The sequence below is a fragment of the Agelaius tricolor genome, unplaced genomic scaffold (genome assembly GCF_023055355.1).
Source record: "Agelaius tricolor isolate 1412-34295 unplaced genomic scaffold, bAgeTri1.0.p SCAF_1, whole genome shotgun sequence".
Classification (NCBI taxonomy): domain Eukaryota; kingdom Metazoa; phylum Chordata; class Aves; order Passeriformes; family Icteridae; genus Agelaius; species Agelaius tricolor.
Window position 1 is genome coordinate 108,827,117 of NW_027269261.1, and position 21,925 is coordinate 108,849,041.

Below are 21,925 nucleotides of genomic sequence, written 5' to 3' on the forward strand. Positions count from 1 at the left end.
CAGGAGAGATATGGTGCAATTATTAAAAGAGAAAAGAGTGCAGAGGGCTTTGGGTACACTCACAGTTTGTCAGACAGAGCCCAAAGCGGAGGTGACTCTTTTGTAATTTTTTCTCTGCTCTCTCATAAGGAGGGAGCACGCTGATACCTTGTGACTCTGGTTAACCAGCATAAAAGTACAACAGTGGATTAAATGTATTTGCAAAAGTGAAACCAGCAGCTTATCATCTTGTTCATACACGCTGATTTTTCCCCCTGACTAATTTCTCTTGTAGTGGGAGTAATTAACTTTATTAGTAACACTGACTACTCTGGTACCTTCAGGCAAGCACTGGTGGAGCTGCTTATTAGCAATCACATAGTTTCACTTACACTGAGCCTGAGCAGTTCCTACAGGGTGAAGTGCCTGTTGAACATAAAGGGGGACTCATTATCCTACTACTTAAATATAGATGTGATATATAATGTTGGAAACAGGGGGAGGGAAGAGGCAGAAATCCTACATTTTCTGCTTGCTCTGATTCATTATCACTTTCGGTTCGCCTACTGCCTTTGCCAGGGGAGGATGACTGGCGTTGCAGTTGTTATCTCCCAGCTGTGTCTCCTCAGGTGGGTTCTCAGTGACAAGTGTGCCCAGACTGGCCTCAGCTCAGGCCACTCCCCGTGTGTCTGGGAAATCTCCTACACAGCATTCTACAGGAGACCGCAGACAAGATTTCCATCCAGAGGTGCAGAGGTGGCAGTGGATTACTCAAGCAGCAGGCAAATCTATGGCACTTGCTGCACAGATGAGCTGGCACTTTGCTGGAGGACGGGAGCCAGTGTGCTACAATTCTCTGGAAACACTTGCTAGTGCCAGCTTTCCTGCTTGGAATAGACCGCAAGGCGAGGTGAAGAGCGCTGTACCTGTTCTGCCTTGCTGTTCCCAGGAATACTTTCTCCAAAACTGACAGGCCAACCTGGCAGGGAGCTGCATTGCTCGGGGATTGTGAAACAGCTCTAGTGGTGAAAAGAAAGAAGGTCACCTACCCACTCATTAACTGGGCATTGAAGTATGGAGCGTGCAAAGAGGCACTGGCAGCCAGTCTGAGTGTTGTTTTAGAGGTGTGGCAAATGGTAGAAAACTGTGCTCAGATAAATCTGAATGGTCTGAAGGCAAGGTCACAGGAAGAAAAACATCCAAGGAGAGAGAGAAGAAAGAATCCTCCTGCTCTGTCAGATCAGTTATTGGTGCTTTTTCTACTATCACCTCAGCTGTCCATCCCCATAATGCACAGACTACACTTACAATGCCTTACTGGGATTAGGACATAGCCCTTTTTCCCCATAGGGAAACTGGTCCCATAAGGGACCAGGCATAGTCCCTTAAGGGAATCCCCTTTGTGTCTTATAGGAAAGTCAACAAAACCCATCTGGCTTACCTGTTTGAATCTATTTTGCCCATTCTGTCCTTGGTGCATGGATATTTCAGGAGACATTGCTTAGAAGAGTTTCACTCACAAACATACATACTGGTGCTAGAAATCACAACCAGTTTGCTAAAGAGAGTGGTGTACCACTGAAATTGGAAACCACTAAAATCTATATTGTATAGATGAGATAGGCTGGTCTTTCTTTTTATTATTGCTATTTATTGAAGGAAAGGAAAGAAACACTGTGGAAGACAAGTTGCTGCACTTGCTGGCCCAGCTTGTGGCTCCTGCTGTGTTTGAATTTTGCTACAAACATCTGCTCCCAGGCTCTGGTGTAGTGGAGGGGCACGTGTGTGGAGAGAGCATGGCTGAAACATCCCTACAGTCTGCAAGTGCCAACCCTGGGCTGGCAGGCTGGCCTGGACATTGTGGATGGTTGGCAGCAGCTGGAGCAGAGCTGGGATCTCACTCACAGGCTCTGGCAGTTCTGGCAAAGGCATTTTGCAGTGTGGTCTGTGCCAAGCACAAGTGAAACAAACCTAGCACTATTATGCAGGTCAAAAAAAGGAGAAAGGAAGAGGTGGAATCGCTGTGTGGGTGGAGTTCATATCATATAAATAATTGGGAAATTATTAATTTACATTACTGAATTAATTTTTTCACTGACCTGTTATTTCAGGTGAAACTCATACACAAGGAGGCAAACAATACCACTTGCCAGATAATTATCATTTGCATGCTGAACAACTGGCTTTGGCTCTTTCTGTAGCACACTTCATTCACTGACACACTGAGTGCCCAAGAGACTTAAGAAATACCCCTGGCTCTATCAAGCTTAAGAAAATAGGACTTCATTTTAGCAAAAAATTATTGACATTTCCCAAACAGATCCCTTTCTAATTTGTCCTTCTGTGTTGCGTCCATAAAACTCAGTATGCATTTCTGTCCTCGTTTTCAGCCATCACAGGGCTCATTTTTGCAGCAGCCAGGAGAGGCACAGCCAGGACCCTGGGGATATTGTACCCATGCTCTGTGTCTTGGGGATGGAGGGGGTGGTGTTCTTTCAAGTGTTCCCAGGGTTGGGGGCATGTGGGTTTGGGTGGTGCAGGGTTCAGCGTGGTGAGCACTCACATGTGTACTGTTCATCTTGTACACTCTGCCATTAGTGTTGTTGTTACTGCTCAATTTTCTTACTTCATCACAGTTTCTAGTAAATTGTTCTTATCTCAGCCTGTGATCTTTACCTTTTTGTCCCTCCAGTTCTCCTCTCCATCCCAACACAGAGGGAGAGGAGAGGAATAAGTGAACAATGCCTAGGCTGGGGTGCTTCAGTAGGAACACTAAATTGGAGAATAGCATTCCTAAACCATGACAATTTCTCAGAGAAAGAGATTGAAGAGCTGCTTGTACTAACCAAATATATCCAGAGAGATGCCAGTGCCTTTGCATGTAAGAGATGATACACTGCACCCAAAGAGCAGAGCCATGTCACCTCAGCTGCCTGGGCCTCTGTGTACAGTACCCATCAGAAGGCAGTATGGCATCATATCTGTCAGAGTATTAAAGTCCAGGTTTAAAATGAGATGCAGTTTTGCACCTACATCTTCATTTGGAAACTTGGTTCAAAATCTCACTTCCCTCATGTACTTCATCCAGATTCTCCTGAATTTTATATCAGATTGTTTGACACCTCCCTCTGCATTTTAATCTTAAAAACTACTCCTTCACCTGTATTTACCTCCAGCTATAATAACAGAGAGCAATCACACCCTCTGTCAGTCCTCAGTGTAAAGGAGCTAAGGTTTGGCTCAGGTACAAGTGTGAACACAACCCATCATTCAGTGGTTAATAAAGATCCAGTCCACCTACATTCACTTATTGCATTTACAGTAGATAGGGTGAATAGGTATTTTCAGCCTATAAAATTTTAATTATGAAACTAAAAGTACAAGCTATATAATCAGCTTTCAACATCATCTGACATTCTGGTTCTGCTTACATTAGCGTTCAGCTTCCAGTCATTAAAGGACAGAATTGCTCTTTAGTAAACAGAGCAAACAACCTTGCAAATTAAAATAATATCTGACCTGCCCTCAAGTATATTTAAAGTAGGACAGATGTAATGGGATGTTCTCACCACTGCCTCACTGAAACACATTTGATCTTGGCATTTAGGACAAACCTTTCTTACAGTGGTTAAATATACACTGCAGTCAGAGAAAGAAGATTTGTTTTGAATTCAGGAGCTAATCTCAGGCCCAATCAAAGTCCATAGCACAGCCATACCACCCAGGGGACAATTGTGGGTAGCTAAATCTCATTTGCCACTCCAGGGAGTAAATCCCACTAGCACCAGTGGTAGCAACATTTCAACACAGAGAGCAAACCTCAGGGCTGCTCTGGAAGGTGGCTCTCTCTGACTCTGGCAGTTGCCCTTTCTGTCATGCAGTAGAAATCTGGCAAGAAGACCCCATGGTTGTTGGACCCAGCAGCCAAAGCAGCTGCCAAGACAGGCTTTGCTGTTTGTGCTGCTTCTTTCCCTCCACCCTGCTCCCCTCGAGGCCTCCCCAGACAAAAGTCTCCTGAGATCTCTCCGACTGTGAGGGTGGCAGGTGCCAGTTTGGGCCAAAAAACCCTCTCCATCATGTGTTCAGAAGCCAAAATCCTGAAATGAAAGTGGTTTATTTCCAGAAATACGGGAAATAAACCACAACCTATAATCACTTTCCTAAAACACTTGCAACATGAGTCAATAAGTATAAGAATCAAAATTCTAGGAATGGGCAGCTTTCAACTTTTGACCTCAGACATTATGCCAACTCATTGCCTCTCATCCTGCCCTATTTGACAAAAGGGCAGGATGAAAGTGTCGTGGCATAATACAGCATTCAGTTGACTTTCCTGGTCCCACCCATTGATGTTTTCCAGTTTCAGTCTCTAAGTCTCCCCAGTTTCCTGGAGAAGATGCATTAAAAAAATATCTCACTTCCTCTTGCTAGCTATACACACCAAAAATTCTAGTGTAAGTGGGAAGGAATCATGGAAAGAATAGGGAATTTATTGCATGCAATGTTGCAAAAATGACCCCTTGTTATTTGATAGCGTTGTCCACTTGAAAGCTGATTAAAACCTCAATTTTTCAAAATATTGCAAAAATACATTGAAGCTTTTAATAAATAAACATTTTATTTATTTTTTAAATGTTTGGCAGAACCAGAGATTGCATAAATGCTCCCTTAAATAAAGATTTCTTCTTTCTTGTGGTGCTGGTTAGGAGATGCAATATTTAAATGGAAGCATTTCTCCAATTTGTGGGGGGGGAAAAAAAAGTTAATTTTGACCAAAACGGTATCAAGTTACTCCCATAAAGCACCCCTTCCACTTCAGATAAGACATTTATCCATCATCATCAAATACTTACTAAAACAAGGTATGTCAGAACAATTTCTTTAACATTCATTACCAAAAAAAAAAAAAGTATTCAGTCATTAATATCAAAGAGCTCCCTCAGTGCAGTGCATATTCTAATGCCTGTGGTATGTGAGCCCTGCCCCGCCCCACCTCTGACACCTCATGGAGGTACCCAGCAGACACAGAGCCCTGCTGAAGTCTTGCCCAACTTTACACCTCCCCCATCTACTCCCTCTAGCAATGTGAGTTGCTGCAATGCAGAGGTGATGCCAGGTGGTCACCCAGCTCACAGGAGCAGGCTCTGGAACTTGCCCAGGCCTCCCCAAGACCCCCCAAACCTGACACACACTGCGCTCATGCAGGAGCCCTCGGGAGAAATCCACATCTCTCAGGGAGCTGGAGACATGGGGCTAGAAAACAGATTCCTGCTGAGCAGGGCTTTGTTGTATGTTATTAAACAACTGTAAAATTAGCCAGACAAGCTCAGAAAAAGTTTATGGAGTAGTTGTGCTATAGAGAGAGTCAGCATGGGTGTATGCCCCACTGCCTCTGGTACCTCCGTTCAGAGTCTAAACTTCGGGTTGGAAGTGAGTAATGTGGTCCATGCTATGTAAAATAAATTCATCTACATTGATGTGTAGCTCCTGCTCCTCTTTTTTTCTGACATGGCAGTATGCTTTGGTAAGTATTTACAACACTAACTTCTCATTAGATCCTTAATCTGCCTATGCAAATCTAAAAACTCCTTAGGCTTCAAGTAAAAGAGACCAGTTTAGGTGCATCTTATTGTCAAAATATAGTAGTAATGCTTGTCTACAAAGAAAAACAGCCTGAAATAATTATTCTGCAATAACTATTCCACACACAGCATTCCACCATTGCTCTTTTATAATAGTACCCCTAGGGACACATGGCTGAGCTAAACCACAAAAAGGCACTCTTCAGGCAGAGTAAAATTGTCCCCCCCACAGCGAGTGTGGACTTGCTAACTCTGGCGAGCTCTTGGTTTACTCCCTAGTACTCTTCCCATTGGAATCCACAGCTGACTGATTTTTTAATTGTCTTCTGGATTTTTAATCTGAAAAAAGTGATATCTAATAGGACCCTAGAAATTAGAATACGACTCTCAGTAGCTGGCCATTCCAGTCAGGTTCCTGACAGTTATTCTCTGCCATACAGAAATTTAAATGTTTTCCCCAGTTGAATTTTCGTGCTTGCAAAACAGAAAGTTCTGACCCTGCCCTTCAGAGTATAATCTCCCGCACAATAGAAATCATTATTAAGAAATTTGCTTGATAATCGTTCATAATTTGCCTCTGCTTGGTTTTGTCCTGCTCCTTGCAGTCTGTTTCCCTTAGGGAAGGATGCCTTTGCTATTTTTGCAGCATGTTGTTGACAATGAGGCTTTGTGGCTACACCTTTCAGAAAAAAAAAAAAAAAAAAAGAAGCAAATGGTTATAGTGGTGCCAAGGAACTCTATCACCAACAACATTTCATGAGGGATGGTTTGGATGTCTGAAAGAAGCAGCCACTGGAGTCACTTGAAGATCAACAAACCCTTACAACCCTTCAGCTGGAACCCTAAATCAGATGTGTTCATTAATGTAAGACAAGTGAAGTCAGGTTACCCAAACTGCCCTGTTGCTAAACAAAGGACACCTAAATAGCCTGTTGTTCCCCTGCCAGTACCATATACTACCTCCTCCCCCACCTCTCCTTACGTAACCTTGTTAAATAAAGACTCAAGAACCCTGAACAGCACAAGTAAAAACAGGCCATGGATTTAAAAGAGGGGTGTGTGAATTGCTTCTGACAGACAGGTCTTCCTTTGCTGGAAGGGGACTCAGGGATTTCATTAAGAGAAAAACTCCAACACTTTTCTTTGTGATTGTTTCAGAACTATTTTGCTGTAACAGGCATTTTCACATGTAAGTGCAAAAATCCCAATAGAGAGAGTAAATTAAAAAGGCTAGCATCAACCAAAAAATCCTGCATCCTTCAATGCTAGATTTATTCTCTTTGGTTCTGAGAGCATTGCATAACCCTTGTAATACTATAGCTTATTGCATTGCCTCGTCATACTGCGTGAACTTGTGCTGTGACACGTCCACCTGCAGATGCATCAGACACGCTGGCAACACCGATGACACAATAAACCCAAAGTATGTTAATTCAAGCTTGATGGGACATGTGGCATCCCCACCTACAGGACTGGAACCCTCCAGCTGTACGTACCCAGTGGCCAGGCAGCCTTGGACTGCGCTGTATTATAGGCTGTGGACCTGGGTGCCAGTGAAAAAATGAATTCAGGGAGGAGTCTCTATAGTTTGATATCCATGTTGAAGGAAGAATGAATGGTCTTTGTTCCAGTTCCTAAATTACATTATTTTTAGCCTTTGTTTTGCACAGCAGAACCCAAACTACACAAAACCCCAACTGTGCCCTCAAAAACTCATTCATTTTCCCACTATTAGTCACCTGTTTCTAAAGGAGGCTTTTACATCTGCAGGACATTAGAATATCTTGAAGTATTTGTGAGCAATGCATTGACATGAAGAAAAGTTGAGAACAGTTACCTGAGAGCTGAGAAGGGATTTCATGGTCATAATCAGCTCTAAAGTGCGAGTCTGAGCGAAGCTGCAAAATGTCAAAAAAGAGGGCCAAAAGAAGCCTCCCTGCCTTTTCAGTCATCCCAGTTTTCCTGTTCTTGCCAGCTCTGTCACTTTCTCAACAACAACCCTTCTTGTTTTGTCATTTTCTTGTTTTGTCATTTTCTTGTTTTGCCATTTTTTTCTGCCCTTCAGTCCAATTTGGTTGATAGGATCTAATACATTTTAATAAGGTTCAAAGCGCAGCCACATTAATTCTGTAAGTGACCCTAATAGCTTTCAAATGTTCCTATCAATGCTTTTACATCTTCAGTAATAAGAATGTGGAAGTATTTGTAGTCTGTAAAATAACAGGGAAAATTGTCTTCAGACATAAGTTTTACTGCCAATAAAAGTGTATATAACCGTTTGCCTATTCTTTAACGCAGATGAATTAGCAATATGAATTCTAAAAATAGTCTGAAAAAAGCTTAGTTTTGTCCTCTTGCCACCTTTGTCTCAAAAGAAGGTGAGGCTGAGAAATATGATATCTTCTAGTCTACCCAATCTCACTTTTCTGCTGTGCCTCCCTGACAGGGAAGAATCACATTCTTCCATTCTTTTCAACACTGCTTCTCAGCAAATCAGTTCCAAGCCACCTAACATGATTATAAAAGCAGCAGGGCAGTGGCCTTGAGTTTTCTTTCTAATTTTGGGAGGTAAAAGGATTATTTAGTAAGCAGATTCAAATTTTTCATCATGACACTGCAACCTGATGGATTTTCTTTCTCTTCTGTTCTCAGAATTACTAAAACCCAGCACTGATAGTAATGATTCAGAAGTGCTCATTCAATGCTCCCTCATTGCATATTTTTTAAAATATAGGATTAAAAAAAAAAAAACAAAAACAAACTAGCCTGAATACTTGATATGTTTGAGTCAGGGTTGGTATTATTGTGAATGGTCAAATAAATCAGAATAAACTCAGAATTGTTTCTCTTGTCTGATAGGAGGAGAAGACAAATACTTCCAGCACGATCTTTGTTGTGTACAAACATAGCAATTTGATTTTTTGGCAGATATCAGTCCTTGCAGTCAATTGCCTCAGTGTAGATGTCATACTGACTAAAAAAATCTTCTAGAAACAGATGTCTATTTCTACAAAACTTACATGGACATTTTTACCAGAGGCTAGGAGGTCATATCAACCTACAATAAGTTGGTAGAAACAAAAATGCAAATAATGGAAAGCTTCACCTCTACAAGGTGAAATGGTGTGGCTTCCAAAGGGACAAAAGGTTCTTGCACTGATTTAATAAATTCTACTAAATGGGTACTCTACATGTCTGTGTAAATTGCAGCCCCAGAATGTAAGTGCTTCCCACTGATTCAATACAATAGAAGATCAACATTGCTGAATTGAATCCATGCAGACATCCAAATAAATATATAGGAAATGATTTTATGATTCTTTTCATTCAGCTCTTAGAAATGTGGAAATTTCATGCTTCTCTTTGAAAATAGGATAGCATTAGGGATAGGTCCAAATGCCTACTTTTGAGTTGCAATCCAAATCTGATTTTCCCAAGCAAGTTTATTTTGGCTCCAATACATTGATTAAGGTTCTTCCAGATGAAGAAAATAAAGTTGTTTCACAATGCGCTGACTAAAACAGCTATACAAGGCAATATTTATTCATTTATCTGGTCATGGAAAATATTGACACTGGCTACCTCTAGCCAAGAAACATGCAAGTCTTTAGAAAAGCTTGTTATTATTGGTGACACTCTCTTTTGAGAAGCTGAGATCCCCTGGTTGGAGGAGTCCAGGACTCTTTTGAGAACAGGACATATCCAGTGACTAGATTCTAATGAAACCTCCTTGGCACATGAATTTCCTCATATGGTTTTCTCATTTGCCAGAACAGCAAATCCACAGAAATTACTTTTCACTTAGATTAAACAAAATCCAAATGACAGTTCTATCCCATTTTATGTAAATAATATGTAAATAAGGAAGTAAAACCACTCATGGGACGTGTGCCACTTTGCTGCTTCTTCCCAAATGAGCCTTTGGACAACATGGTTATTGGAAGTATGAAGACAAGCAACATCTGCTTCCAAAGGATGAAGCCAGATAGTCTGCATGATCCTGTATTATACAAATCAAAGCATAACATTGGAGAACTGAAACCAATTCTGTCTGTTAAAGGATTGGAGAGTTTTGATATATTTAGGCTAGTTGTTGTCCATATATTTCCTATTGTTCATTTCTTAAAAAAAAAAGAGAGCTACAGTGTCCTTTCTTTTTTCTCATTTGAACCAGAGGATTCACCATGGTTCCTCTAGCAGTACACCTGGAAATGGTCCTCTCTCTGTGGGAGTGGGAGGGCTGCAGAAGCAAAGAAAGCACCAGGAAGGGGCTAAAGGGAGGACTCACAACAAGAGTTTCTATCGTGTTTCCTCTAACCAAGGCAAGTAAACCTGTTAACCTCTTTCACTGCTGGAGCTAAAAATCTCCCCCAGCCCTACCATATCTGACCTGGCAGTAGGTCTGCTTTGCTGTTTCCCTTTCATTCTTATTTATTCAAGAAGAAAAACATCCCAAATTAGGGTAGGTCATTTTCAACTCCAGTCAAATCAGAGTGAGAGTGCAAAGGGTCTGTTACCAATCACAGCAAATAGTGAATATCTGCTCTGGAAAACAGGTGGCAAGTCTACCTTGCCATACATGAAGCAATTTTAAAGAGAGGTTTTACCTGAGAACCGCATTATCAGATCCTCTGTTCTTTCAGCTGAAGTCTCAGGGTTGCAGCTCTTTTCCCCTAGGAGTGACTGCACAGGTTAAATGTAATCTTTATCTTAAACTTCCTTGGCATACAGACCTGGGAATCTTAACTGTTCTCCAAAGTCTGATTTGTTTAAAACTAATTGTGAGACAATAGTATTTCTCTCTTGACATTTGTTTTCCTGTTAAAGATAATGTTGGAACCCGTGACATGACCACATCCAGCTGCACCAGACACATCAAAATCAGTGACAGGATGAAACCAAATTACTAGGCCTTTTTGTGGCTGGGGCACCATGTGATGCATCACAATGCAAGATGACAATTGAAACATTTTAAACTGTAGTTCAAACCACAGCAAAGAAAACCTCAGGACTCAAGATCAGAGAAAAAGAGAAAGAGAGAGGTGTTTGCAAACTGTGAAAGAGGAAGGGATTTAGCTTTTTGCTTCTTCACAGGTTCACCATCTCTGACTTGCTGCCAATCGCCCAAAGGGCCTTGACATCTGAAGGACATTATACAAATCTACAGAACTCAGGAATAACGGAGGGAGAAGGGATATGGGTCATATGTGCAAAAGATCTAAGCATTCCTATCTCCCTCTCTGCTGCATCCATGGGCAGAAATAATCAAGCACTGAATGGGCCATAAGGCTGGCAGGACCAGGAGAGGATGAGGCAATTATCACAGATGTGTGAGGGAGAGAAGCTGGCCAAGGTTTTATCACAACAGTCACCCATAAAGCAACTAAAATAGCAAATTTGCAGAGTAGGACTTCTCTTTAAAGTTGACATATGTAGAATATCAGAGATGGAAACTGTTCTGTGCTTTGGGGTAGTAAAATCAGTATAACCATAGACAAAATAGTCAAATAGCAAATGGTTTGCTAGGATATGCTTTTCTGATTGTCCAGTGTGATGAGGCAATCCCTTTCTCAGGTTGTAACTTGTTTTTTTGTTTTTGTTTTTTTTTTTTAATTATTAAATAGCTTTATTTTCTATGTGCAAGTCTAAAATTTTAATTATTTATCAAAAACTGACACAGTCAGAAAAATGCCGTTGTGCTTTCTGCATCTCTTTGATCCACGAGAGTAGTGACAGTCAATTTGTATTTACCAAGTTGGGGGGCTTTTAAACCTCAATGCTGAAAAAAACTTACTGCTCCGAAAGTCAAATCCATTGAAAAAGTTACTGCCATCAGTAAAGACTCCATGGGAAGATTCTGTGCAGACTTTATGGCAAGTTTGAATTTTTTGTCCTTGTTTTCAAAATATACCATTGCTTAGCTGAAAATTACCTTTGACTTAATCTTCTTCTCTGAAATGGTTTTTCTTCCATGTTAGTTCAGTGGTATCAACTTGGCATATAAGAGCATCACTAAATACCCCTCAGGTTTCCCCCTTCAGATTGCATATATTCTCTCATAATTTTTTACCTGTCTATGCAAAGAAAATGTACCCCACATTTCTATGTACTAGAAATGTACCCCGTCTTTGAGTTCTACAAAGTATTCAATATTTATTTTCCATTCTGCCTTCAGTTACAATTACTTAGCTATTTTATATTTTAGGCATAGCCTAAGTTTCATTTCAGTCAGTTTTACTGCATAACTGTGATGAGTTTGGTACCTGGATTTTAAAGTTAAGCCTAGATTGGGTGGAGTTATTCCAATGCTGTAGAAGTCAGGATATCTTTCATACCAATCATTTGCAGTTATGTGGCTCAAATGAAGGTGATGGGAGGAAAAGATAAAATCTGGCAGAAATCAGTCAATAGTGAAGAACGTCTGCAAGTATAGAGGTGGAGAAATAGAGTTTTCTTGTAGTTGCATTTCAGCCATAATTTTAAAATTAATTTTAATTTCACAACCACCTGTTTTAACTATTCAGATCTCTATGAATTATTATACAATTGCTCTGGAAAGAAACATCCATTCAACACATCCATTTCAGAGTGTTGCTTGCAGAGGACTTTGCTTCATTCCACCTCTGAAATAATGAATGACTGTCCCATAGGTACAGGAGTCTGGGAGCTCTGTGCATACAACACTTGCTGTGTAAAGTCATAATTTTCCCCCTTTTGCTCATCCTTAGAATGCATATCAAAAGTATTACCTCTTTGTGCAAGGTGATTGCAAGCAGTTTAAGCTGAGGAGGAGAAAGTGAGTCTCCCCACTCATTATGTGTAATTTTCTTTTGATTTGTTTTGATTCGTCTTAATGGGGATGGAACACCATGTAGGTGTGGGCGTAGATGATGGGGTGGGTAAATTTTATGGGGAATGAGCTGAGCAAGCAAGTTTGAAACTACCTCTCAAAATGACTCTTCATACAAACTCGGGGAGGCAATCAGACACTTGTTTTAGAACCCTTTGACAAATCCCCATGCTCTGCTTAACAAAATTGTGAAAGCAAAGGATTGTGCAGCCAAAATTACATGGCCATGTCAGCTCCTTCAGCACAGGAATTTGACAACCAAGTCTGTTGTCAATAAAATCATGTGCCTTCTAGCCCAGAAGATCACATACATCATGTGTTTCTGCTCACATCTAATGCTATTATCCACTTCAATGAGGCAGCCAGGGTTACCCTAGGCTGGCCCAGAGCTCTTGAGATTGAGTGATCAGTAAAGAAAGGAAGGATAACTATTGTAGACCAAGCCTATGGGTGGAAGAGGGCTTTCATCCACCCCATCTGTTCTTGGTACCATCAGGAACTCAGTTAATAAGTCAACAAGCAGCTCTAACTCTTCCACAGTCCACACTGTGATAACCCAGGAGGTGTTCAGGAAGAGGACTTGCAGGTAAATGCCTCAGCAAAACGTCTCTGTTGAAATCACATGGTCACAAAGCTGAAGGGACTGGAGAAATGAAAGGAGGAGGAAAAAATTCCTATAAGTAAGCAGGCATCTGGATGCTCCTGAGTGTATCAACAGGTTGTCACAAGTCCTACAATCCCACCCAAACAGCAGAAGAAACCTGTGAAAATTCTGCAGGGGGAACTCAAGAGCTTCTTTCAGTGGGAGGAAACAATCTGGCCTATAATTAAGTTTTCATCTCCTGTTATTTATCCAACATCATAGCATCTCATCCAACATCTACCTTGCCGACGCTGTTTATTTAGTTAGTTCATTATATTTCTCTATAATTTGTTGCAGTTGAGCTGAACACAATAGCTTAGAAAAACACCATTCCAAATACTTTCATCATCAAAACTTTCTAAATGTCCCAGCCCTGCATGTTGCCAAGCAGAGAAAAAAGCATTGCCATTTCTGTCACACTTGACTGCCATCCACTCGCTCTGCTATTTGTTCGTCCTTTGTTAAGTCTTCAGACAAGATGAATGTGGAGAGCAAAGGAAGACCTAAGGAAATGCATAAATGGGAAATGTAAAACAGAAAGAGATGAGTGACAGAAAGATAGTGACCTGCATCTGACACACCCTGCTTTTCTAGATTGTAGTTTCACATTATTCTTTGTAAGCTGTATGTTGTTTTCTTGACGGGGACTGTGACTGTGTTTTGTGTGATGTGGTAATAAAGCTTCAGTTACGACAGGTGTGGGGCCATTAAGCAAGACTGCAAAGGGTCTCTGATCAGCTGCAAACATCAAAACTTGAATGAGTCTTGACTTACTGTGGATGAAACTGTGCCAGGACCTGCATCATGTATGTGCATCAGTTAAACATGCACAGACCTGTGACAGGCTTCTGCACAGCAGTAAATACCATCCATAACAAATAAAACCAGGGAGACCTGGTGGTTTAAGTCCTCGTGTGCCGTGTAGATGATTGGAGACGGCCATCTTGGTATGAAAAACAACAAAATAATGAGGATCAGCAGGTCTGATTCTGATTTCAATTATATTTATGTAACCCAGGAGTGACTCCACCAAGATGTGGAGCAGTAATGGTGGATTTGCAGTGGCAGGCCAAGATTCTGTCTTAGGTAAACAGGCTTCGTCCACAGCGCTGCCAAGGCATCGCAGACAGTTCGGTAATCGGAGATGTGACGGCAGCATGGCCACGTTCTAGCCAGCTCCCAGAGTATGGCAGGGAATCTGCAGCTGTGCAGGCTATGGAAGGAGCTCCATATGTGTTTTGGAAGGAAGGAGAGAGAGCTTAAACCACCGTATCTTCCTGGCTTGTGTAAGTGCTAGATGAAAGCTGTTTTCAGGACGTCTCACGTGCTGCAATCCCAGCTCTGGCACAGTGTGGGCACAGCGCTGCAGGCTGGCAGACATAAGCTGCACTTACTGTAAATCTTAGCAAAGAAATGCACTTCTTCAAGGTACACTACAGGTAATTCCCAAGGAGTTTGAGGTATTGCAGATAAGAAATCTTTCCACAGACACAGAAGGACTTTTTTTCTCCGTCTTTCCCTTTTCTCTGGCAATCAGATGAACCGAGGGATGGTTTTGATTCAGAATCTGGAGCAGATATGGGGAGGATTGATTCATGGTCCTTTTTTTTTTTTTTTTTACTTTTAATGGGCTGACAGACTCTGCTTCAGGCCTGTGTTCCAAAGGCCTGATCCAAAACCCACTAAAGACAATTCTTGTAGTAGAGTGCAGTGTGCTGTGAATTTGGCTGTAAACTAGTACTCAACTACCATTCAGTAAAAAAACATGGAATATCAGTTTTTCTTTTAATTACCACAATTATTAAACAAGCTCTAAAAAAACTACCATGCCTTCTTCCTGCCAAAGCTTCCTGTCCCCTTGTTCTGTACCTAACTTTTTGGCAGTTTGGCACTCCCCACTCACAGATAACCTGGCTTCTGTCCTTGCCCTGTGGCAGGAATACTTGCCTGGTCCCATGCTGTGCTCTTTGTTTCCTTTTTTTCTCTTAGCACTGATCCCAGACAAGCTCACGTGAGCCACTGAAATGAAAAGGTTGCACTACGTAACAGAAAAGAAAAATGTAAGCAACCAAGATGTTCCTGTGGCAGGAACATTTTCCCTCATCTCCTATTGCAAAAATCTTTGGCATTTATATGCACACACACACACACACACACACCCTGCCCATGCTTTACTGTCCTCTTTGCTATAATGACTGCATAATATTGAAAACTCCTGAGGGCAGGGGCCTCCTTCATGGCTTGCTCTCAAAAGCGTCGTGCACGCCTGGACTGTTGTTTTAACGATCAAGGTAAGGCTACCAGTCAACATACCACACTGAATAGGCATCTAGTCTGTAGTCAGAGCTTCTGAAAGTCCTTTTGAAAACCCCACTTCATTAGAGCAGTAGAGGTGTTTGTGACATTTAGGCTTGCAGCCCTAGAAATGTGCAAATAATGAGCTCTATCAGTTCAGCTTATGAACTGAAAAATTTTGGGGCAGAAACATCACAGTTTAAATAAATAATGTAATTAGAATAATCTAATTGGTCTTGCTGGAATGAAAACCTGTAAAACATCATTTCATTCAACAGGAAATGTTGCATTAGACTGAAAATAATATATTTCACTTTGGGAATTTTTGAAAGATTCAACGGACTGAAGAGGCAGATCACAGAAATCTGGAATGGTTGAGGATGGAAAGAACCTCTGGAGATCATCTGGTTCACCCCACCCCTGCTCAAGCAGGGCCATCAAGACTCAGTTGCTCAAGTTACCATGTCCAAGCAGCTTTGAGTATCTGCAAGGATGGAAACTCAGCAAACTCTTTGGGAAACCTGTGCAGTGCTCAGTCACCCCCACATTAAAAAATATATCCTTATGTTCAGATTCATAAACATTTTACAGATGGATTTTTGCTATCATTCTCCCTCAAAACACCAGGACAAAAGCTTAGAGGTAGGTTTTAATGTCTCTCTCTCTCAGCAGTGATTAATCAAGCAGCCTATGGGGATATCCTGAGATAGGAGACTGCAGCCACTTTCTTTACTTTGCAGTGTAACTTGGCCTTCACTAGAGCAACACTGAGGTCATTCTCCATTTCCCAGCAGGATGGCTTCATTATCATGGCTCTTAAGCCATTTCACTCCCTTGCTCCATGACTGCGCGAGTACTCTAACATAAGCAGAACAGCTCCTACAGGAGAGACACACCTCTATGTATCTATAACCTCCTGGCTAACAGTGACTTGAGAGGTGAAATGTGTTAGTGCAGGTCTGAAGTCTCCACTGGTTCAAGGCAAAGATTTGCTTGTGAGAATTTCAACCCAGGAGGTGTTTTGTAGGTATTTTTTTGGAAGAGGCTGCTCTGTCTCCTCCTTTTGGAGCTGTCCCATTTCTTATAAAACATCCAGATAGTCATGGAGGAAGAGTGTGAAGAATGACTCCTGGCATGCTAGTTAAAACATTCTCCTGGAAGGTGTGACATGAAGGACACTCAACCCTGCTCCAATTAATGCTTAATTATTTACACAAGAGGATCAGGTAAACAAGAATAAAAGCCTGGCCCTCAGCTCCTGTCTACTGGATTAACTGAGAGGTCACAGGTGAAGAGAAGGAGAGGTTGGAAGATCAGCACCCCCAGTCCACACCACCATCTCCCACAGATTATACTTCTTCCTGTAAATTGGCTAACCAGGGAACTCTTCCCCCTCCAGCTCTGTGACCTCAGTCCTCTACTCCTGACACTATTTATGGGAGTCAGCCTCAACCCACAAATAGTTTCACGCTGACAAAAGGTTGCCCAACATATTGAGTCTCCACCAGAAAAAATTCACCAGCTCTGCAGGACCATTCACAGCTGAACAGCCGCCCACACGCCTCCATCTCTCGGAGATCCCTTCAGACTGCTGGAGCAGCCAGGTAGCTTTATCTCCACACTCCTTTAAGGTGCTGCTGTCAGATCGCCAGGCATTTTAAGGTGCTTTGACTGCAGTGTCTAATTTACCTGCTAAATGTTTGCACAATGCCAAGCACAATGGGGTCCTGACTCTGGCAAGGGTGCCCAGACACTGCTATCATTAACTGTAATTATGGCTGATTACCCAAATCACAGTTCACGTCATGGGGCAGGCTCTTCCCGGTGCTCAGAGGCCGCAGGGCTCCACCTGAGTGCCCAGGTGGGGCACCACACCCTGGGCCAGCAGCCCTGCTCCCCATGGCAGGGGCAGCCAGAGCATGGTGGGCAGCTGACAAGGTGGCCCTGGCTTCTGAGGGAGGAAGAAGAGGCTCGTGCCTTATCCTCTGCCTGGGGCCCTTGCATGTTTAATGGTGGTTCTGCCAAAATATTCTGGCAGTCTCTCCCTCAGGGCTCATTGGTAGCCAGCAAAAGTCAAGTTGTTTGCCAGAGCCTGTGCAATTAGTTGCCCTGTGGCAACCAAGAGGCTGCTGCCAGTGTCTGCCAGTGTTGTCATGTCTTCTCCAGACAGAGGGCATAAGGGATTCGGGGGCTGTGTATGCATCACCTCTTGGGACAGGCTTATTAAAACAAAGAGAGAACTATGGAATGTTGGCTGCTTCCATCTGCTAGGCCTTAGTTTTGGCATATGCAAATTAGTAAGCACTGCGTGTTGGAGAAAGTATAGAGACAAAAATGATAGCTGCTAATTTTCACATACTTAATTAAATTGACTCTGATAATTACCACTCTGTATGTTTTAACTCTGTAAGAGCAACACATAGCCTGTGCACATATGGTAGCAAATATTTCAGAGACTGAGTCAGAAGGTATATACCAAGCTGTCCTACATATATTTATCTGGACTTAGAAATACAGTGTTTTTCAAGGTACTCCATGCACATCACTGCTATCTACTCATCCAATGTCATACTCCTGCCATTTCTGGTCTTGTCTTTTCCACTGCATTTACAAGAAACAAAATTAAATAGAAAATATTGTCTGAAGTGAAGCCTAGGCTAACAGATGTAACTCTCAAAGTCATAGCTGTTTTAGGTTGGGATAATTCTCTAAGCATCACTCAAATTACTTTACAAAGAAAGTCAAGCTTTACCTTCCAGGTGGAGCAACAGTGGCAGATGGCAGATCTGGGAGCAGGACATGGGCTCCACAAGGTTTAGCATGGCAGACAAGCTTGAGAGAATAACATAAGACCTCATTTCTTTTCAGTCAATGAAGGTTCATCCCTCAGATTCCACTGTTTCATTGCTGTTACTCTCATCTGTCAAGTGCAGGTATTTTAAAAGTCCTCAGTAATATTTTCCATTATGTTGGCTAAGACTTTGCTGACATTTTGTCTTTTTTCAAAGTTATTTTTTTGAAATTTATATAAAATGGTGCTGTGCAATACTTTGGGCAGAAAACTGTGAAAACTGCAGCAAACCAAAGCTGCAAGTCTGTGATTTCAATTCTGGTAGTGGGATGATGTATTTTGCCCTTGGACAAGGCCTGATAATTATAGCTGCTGTGGCACTGTGGTACCCAGCCCTTCTTCCAACTGAGATTAGAGTGTTTTTAAAATAAAGATTGCAGAAAAGGACGATAGCACTGAAGATTTGAAATTTTAGAGTTCAGCAAAAACATTTTGACCTCCTTCCATGAGATTTTTCCATCTCCTTTTTCCAATCTAAAATATTTTGCTGATATTGTGGATTTAGAATAACTCACTTCCAAATACTTGTCATGAAGCTCTTTTACACTTGCCTCTCAGACTTCCAGCTCACCACAAAACCAGGTCATTGGGCTCTTTTTGTTTCATGAATCCATCTAAGCGATTCTTCAAGTCCTACTAAGTTTGTTCACAATTACTTGCAAGATTTCATACACTTACTTTGTACACAGGTAGCACTGAACAGGCAATTTCCCTTTAAGTGGTTTGGGAAAGTTTTTTAACCAGGAAAATATTTATTTTAAACTTTCTTAAGTAGAAGAATTTGCCTTTTTTGAAGAAGTAGACCTTTCAAAGATGACAAGAGCCTTCCATTTTAATATGTATTAAAATGTATATTGTTTTTCACCTAGAAATTACTCTCAATGTAGAATTTTGCACTAGGGAATAATTTTTGAAGTAGAAAAATTTAAATTAGTCTTTTTTGCTTAATTTTAATGAAATGTCTATCTTGCTTGATGAAATGTTTTGCCTCGATACATATTTTCCTGATTAGTCTCCTGAGTTTCCATCCAAAAGGACATCTTTTTTGTCATGTGTTGGGCAAGGAAAAAAATGTTGAAATTTCGAAAACTCTCCATGGACAAGAAAGCTATTTCTCATTTTCCTCAGCTGCTGGGTACTTTGTTAGGCTAGGAGAGGGCAGTGATGTACATAGGTGGCATTCCTGCGGCGCACTCGAGAGAGCGGCTGGCTTTTGCAAGCTGTGCTGTGTGAGCCCAGACCTGAGCCCAGACCTGAGCCCTGGCTGGGCTCAGCCCCTCCATGCACTGGGTTGGGGTTAGCCACAGGGAGCAGAGGCTGTGCAGAAGTGGGGACTGTGGTCTCGGGGTGGTACCCAGGGATGTGGCTTACGGCATATGAATCACTCAAACCTTTCCTCCAGTTCCCTAGGCAAAAAAAGGCAGAGTTCTCCTGAGCATGACAAAATGTTGATGGATGAAATGTAGATTTTGTTATAGAATTTACTGATCTCCCAACTATCACCACCCAATGGAAAGACCAGAACATGAAATGCAGAGCACCAAAAAGCACCCTGAAGGTCTGTCCTTCCTGCTGTGATACAGAGGAAGGTTCATCTATGTCCTTCTGAGTTTCATGGACAGAGTGCACATCTTCTGCCTTAAAAGAGAAGCAGCAGATGAGATGTGTTGCCAGCCTTGGCATTTAACCTTAAGGTCAGGTATTGTTAGGTAACTCTTTCTCACAGCAGAAGACATCATATCCCAACTTTTCTCTAAACAAGAAGAAAAGTACTAATGCTGTTGGTAAGTGCATTGGGTAGTAATACTTTCAATATGTGTATATCCTTTCTAATTGCAAAAAATATAATAAATTAAAATGAAAATTTTAAAATTGCGCCATGCTGTCAAAAGCCATAAAATGACCTAACTTGATGGTGTAGTTATGCTCTCTGTTTTGATTTTCAAAGCCATGTTTTCTCAGTAAAGCCTTCAAACACCAAAACTATCCAGCATTGCAGATGTTTACAATTATGGGCAACTGAATGAGAAAAACAGGCTTTATTTATCAATCAGGATTTTTGCACACACCACATCCCACCAGGTACCACAGGTGTTGCTGGACACACAGCACCAGCATCAGTCCCATTCAAGGAGGGCAAGACACATCTGAGAGGCCACCAGCCACGTGCCAGCACCACACAGTCTCACACATCCACTGTGCCAGGGCAGGCAGCAGATAACGGGACAAGGCAGCCCAGGCTTTCTCCCTGCAGGCTGAGCAAAGCTGGAGTGTCCTGTGCAGAGGTTATGCCCACCTGGAAGTTTTGACTGAGAGGAAGAAATTTTCCCTTTTCCGCAGCAATTACCCAAGCAACCCTTGCTGCCCTCTTACCGCCTGGAAGGCTCAGGCAAATGTCCCCTGCTCATGGATACATCAATTTACAAGGAGCCCTACGCTCCTCAGAGAGATCCCCCACAGAGATGTACAGCACACACACCCTCCTGATGATCAGGTGGATCACCTGATACACAGGAGGTGTGATGAACTTGCTAAGCATGTGTCAGCCATCTGTGTGGTACAAGTGCAGCTGATACAGGGATCCCAGCTGGGTCAGACTCACGTGCCCATGTTACATAGTACTCAAACCCTTATTTCCCCATTGCATTTTCCAGGAAGAGCTTTGGGCACCCTACAGTTAAAAACTCACTCTGAGTACAAAATGGTCAAAACCTGAAGAAGGACAAGTATATTGGAACAATTATGTTTTGATGTATTGTCTTCTTGCTGGATACGTGCCGCAAGAACATAAGCACAAAGATGGACAGTCTTCCTCCATGAGAAACTGAAGGTGTCTCAGCATTTCAAAGTAGGATTGCATATCAGCGCTGCAGCCATGCTTATCTTCCCTGTTAGGAAGACTATTTGTCCTTTTGTGGATTACAAACTAAAAGGCTCTGATTCCAGTGTCACTCATGATAAATCAGCTGTAACCGAAGAGCAGACAATTAAGGTAGTATATCATGCTCAAACAAACCTGCCTGAAAAACCAACCTCACAGGGTGTCCCTCTCTCTGACAGCAAAGGACCTCACAAGGAAGACCTGACGTAGAGCAGGATTAGCTGGGAAAATACACAAGGAAAGTATGGCTGTACACTTTTCCCCTTCTCACCTCGTTGGAAGGCAACTGTCCAAAATTGACAGGTGAATTATGCCCTAAAACTGTCAAAGAACATAAGGATCTGGACTTGATGGAGTAAGTTCAAATGAGGGTCACAAAGATGACCAGAAGGCTGGAGCACCTCTCCTACAGAGACAGGCTGAGAGACTTTGGGTTGTTCAGACTGGAGAAAAGAAGGCTGCAAGGTGACATTACAGCACCTTCCAGTACCTGAAGGGAACCTACAAGAAAGCTGGAGAGGGACTTTTTACAAGGTCATGAAAATATAGGACAAAAAGGAACATCTTCAAACTAAAAGAAATACATATGTTTATGAAGAAATATAGATATTAGGAAAAATTCTTTATTGTGAGGGTGGTAAGGCAAAGGAACAGGTTGCCCAGAGAAGTTGTGGATGACCCATCCCTGGAAGTGTTCAAGGCCAGGTTGGATGAGGCTTGAAGCAACCTGGTCTAGTGGGAGGTATCCAGGCCCATGGTAGGGAAGTTGGAACTAGATGATCTTTAAGGTCTCTTCCAACCCACACCATCCAATGATTTCTCTCCATCTGTCTCACAAAGGGTC